The 3,993-nt window shown below is 41.2% G+C and overlaps 1 long non-coding RNA gene across 1 annotated transcript; it reads right to left on the reverse strand.

Moving 5' to 3' along the window:
* Positions 1-393: 393 nt before the first annotated feature.
* On the reverse strand, positions 394-3,993 carry LOC112834411 (uncharacterized). The gene is made up of 3 exons (XR_003210895.2): positions 3,529-3,993; positions 1,231-1,327; positions 394-701 (listed from the first exon to the last, which is right to left on the reverse strand). It is a non-coding gene; the product is annotated as an uncharacterized lncRNA (long non-coding RNA).

The raw sequence follows: 3,993 nt of genomic DNA on the forward strand, positions 1-3,993 counted from the left end.
TAGCATAGCAATTCTGAGAGGACGCTCAGAGCTCCTCTGAAGGGGTCCAATTATTGAACATGCTGTGATAAGGTTACCTTCATGTTTTCAGTATTCCTGCATTGAGCTTTATGATCTCACAAGTTACAACTGGCATCAGTTTAATGAATTATTTCTCGAAGAAATCCGTAACAGCATTTTACAAAGTTTTATTATTGCCATATTTGAGTCTTCTTCAAAATTGTTTTTATTAAAGCCTGCTGAAAATTTAGACGAGATGATATAGGTCATTCCACAAAAATGAGAGTTCCCAGAGGAAGAATCTAGAAAATTGAAGTCAGACTCCCCAGGATGAAATCTTGGCTCTACCACTAAGATGCTGTAGGACTTCGGACAAGGTTCTCAACCTCTCTCTCTGTGCCTCAAGTTCCTTCTCTACCAAGAGATTCATATCAGTATCTGCCTCATGAGGCATGGAGATTGTTTCATTTATTCACAATTATCCATTTCCTTTTCCTCTTTGCCAGTTTTCCCTATAGACATCCTCATCCTACTGATTGGGGATGTGGACCTTGTGACTTGCCAAGATGGGCCATAAATAGATGAGCCATTTGCCTCATCTGAGCTGAGGTTTTCAGAGACATTGCATGTTCCCACGATGTTCAAACCTCCACCGTGAGACCATCAAGTCTCATGTAGTGGCTACTTCTTCATCCTGGGTTCTGGAATGAGAAGACACAACGAGCAGAGCCAAGATGAGTCCAGCAGAGCTGCAAATACCCAGAAACTCCAGAACTTTTAGGGTTGAAAATTGAAACTTTCTCATTACTAACAGGTTAAAGAGTCTCAAATTAAGATGAAGATTGCTCACAGATCCCACACACCCATTGTCAAGTCTACTGATTAGATTAATATGGCTCTAGTGAATTATCTCAGTTAGACAAATGGCTCAGGGAAAAGAAACTAAGGTGCAGTCCGTCTGAAGCTTGATAAGATCAAAGTACCTATGAAGGCATTTCTTAAAAAGTAATGGGTATGGCTATTGAGTTACATGGAACTTACGGGAATCAAACTGATTAAAAAGAAAAACAGTTTTGTAGAGAAATCTATTGCCAAAGCACTCCCAACCTAGATTAGAAGAGACTATAAGTATTCAAATTATAAAATAAACCTTTGGTCTCTAATCTTCTATGGGGCGAAGCAGTCTGAGATAGCTTCTCAGTCACACATGGCATCTTTTCCAATACTCACTTCAGAAGAGGCCAAGGAGGATAATGAAGAAGGAAGAGCTGTCCAGTCAAACATCATGGAGAACAACAGGCTGAGAAACAACTCCCAGAAAACGTAACTGGAACAAATCAAGAACATTCCCTACCATCAGGGTGGACAAGCTTGCGACTTTTGCTCAGTGGAACATCGGAACTGCTGTTAACCAGTGACTGGTATGTACCTCCCATTCCTGCAATCTTTTAATAAGGTGTCCCTACTCCACTACTGTATTATATTAGTTTTGGGGGAGGAAGAAGACAGAAAACTTTTCACTTTAGTTCATGGGTCTCTAATCAAGAAGAGCAGCAAGGAGACATGATATATATTCACGGGATTCTAGACTTCTGAGCCCAGTGCCTGGTAGTTTTAAGTATCTTGGGAAGAGGTGAGAGCATCTTGTGGTCAGAAGAGCAAATTGCGGCAGATTGCATTTTTTGTGTATGATTATTTGTCTTCTCACGGCCGTTGCCAGCCTTCTAGGTAAATGGAGCATCCTTGTTCGCTCCACTGGCTTTGGGTGTGGCTATGTGACTTGCTTTGGCTAAAGAGACATGAAAGAATATGTTTGTCATGACTGAAAAGATGATTTCAGAAGCATCGCAAGTTTCCACCGGCCTTTTTGCTGTCTCAGAAAGCATCTTCAACCGGGTTTTTGGAATGAGAACGCGTGTAGAACTCAGCACAGGCCTGCAGTGCTGCAGCTGACCCCCAGCCCCAATATAATATGATCCTGAAATCCATACTTATTGTTGTAATCCACCGAGATATTGAAGTTGTGTATTACAACAACAAAAGTTAAGACATGAGACTATCTTGAGGATTTTATGTGATAATACACGCTTAATGCTATGGCTGGCACATCCTAAATTCAAAATAAATGTTAAATTCTGTCATTGGTGTCATCTCTCTATCCCCACTCACCCGTAACAGCTCTAGAAACAGAACTGGCATTCTCCAATATTTGTGGAATGAATGACGATGAATTATTGAAATGTATACCCTTTCTAAAGTTAAATAAGGTGAATAAAATAGAGAATCACTTTGCCAGTCCTTAGAAATCTAATGGGACACCCAGTAAATTGTAAGGGACATAGTTGCTTGATCTGTATTTGAAATACCTGGACTGAGGAAGCATATGATATGAATGATAATTTTTAAAACTACCAATAAATATTTTTGGCAAATATTTTTTGCTCTTCTGAAAGAAAAGAGTCAAGTTTTCTAGTATGAGAGTTCTGGAACTATAAGAAACTCATCATCAGTTCTCTTGGTGCCAAATACTCAGTAAACCTGAGTAAGACTCAAATTCTTGTTCATGGGGCTTTTTGAGAACACCATTGCAGAGCAAGGACATAACATTCTTTCTGAGATTTTTAAGATTTACTTTTTATTTTTTATTTATTTGACAGAGAGAGACACAGTGAGAGAGGGAACACAAGCAGGGGGAGTGGGAGAGGGAGAAGCAGGCTTCCCGCTGAGCAGGGAGCCCGACGCGGGGCTCGATCCCAGGACCCCGGGATCACAACCCGAGCCGAAGGCAGACACCTAACGACTGAGCCACCCAAGTGCCCTTCTCTCTATTTTTAGAGTGTTGCCCCAAGTTGACCTTTGGAGATATAGTTGACAAGTTTTAAGGTCATTCATTTTTGCACCTTAAAATGTTCCTACAAATAATAGACAGATCACTTTAAAGCTGTAGTAACAAGGGAAGAGGGTGCTAAAAGCGGATAATAAAAATTATCAGGAATTTATTTGGGGCCCTTTAAATTAAGATGACTCCTTGGAAGGGCACATCCTTTTAAAATTTGAAATGTCCCCTTGGGAAAAAAAAGGATGTCCCAGAATCAGTGAAATACTATCTTGAACCTCCCTCATTCTGAGGCCTGCAAAGCTTTAAGTCAGCACTAAGATGGATGTTAAGAGTAGATGATTTCTCTTTTTTTCAAAATAATCATTATGCATCATGGCATCACCTACATTTACACTGTGAATTCACTTTGAAGTACTTTTACATCCTTTCTGCCACGATTCTCCACATCAACCCCATGAGTCAAGCCACACGAGCTTTATTTTCATCTGTTTAACAGATAACAAAATACAGGCTCAGAGAGGTTGGAAGACTTGCCCAAAGTTGCATAGCGAGCAAGCGGCAGCGGTGGCTCATTTTGCCTCAGTACTCTTCGCCTCATTGCTCTCTTATCTATTATTAGACCTCAATTAAATAGTACCAGTTGACTTTCAGTATTTAAATGGCAGAATACAGATGTAGCTGTCCCTTACCTCTGTCCTGCAGAAACATGAGAAGCAGAGCTGAATGATGGACCACAGTTATCCCATCCCATCCATGAGGCAAGGTAGAGGCGAGAGACTGTGCATGGCAGACAGTGCTGCCAGTCCCTGTTGGGCACGAAGAAGAAGTCTGAAAGAGCTCTGTCCCTTATACATGACTCTGCTGGGAGGATCTTTCCAATGACTTACAAAGCTCTGTCCCTACGTCACAGGCACTAAATTGCTGGCCCAGAATGCGCATCCTGGCAAGGTTGAGTGAGAGCCAGGTGGGATCATCATGGGATGGAGTATACAGAGACACTACAAGAGAAAAGATGGAATGAAATAGAGTGTGGGGACTAGGGGGCAATGGTGACAAATTAAAAAGCATCACCTGAAATGTGCACTACGGACCGGGCAGAAATTGGCATCAAGTATGTATATCCCCATGAATTCACAAAGGGAAATGAAATTATT

Source organism: Callorhinus ursinus, unplaced genomic scaffold, assembly GCF_003265705.2.
Source record: "Callorhinus ursinus isolate GAN/ISIS: 27379988/994484 unplaced genomic scaffold, GSC_fseal_2.0 scaffold62, whole genome shotgun sequence".
In the NCBI taxonomy this organism is placed as follows: domain Eukaryota; kingdom Metazoa; phylum Chordata; class Mammalia; order Carnivora; family Otariidae; genus Callorhinus; species Callorhinus ursinus.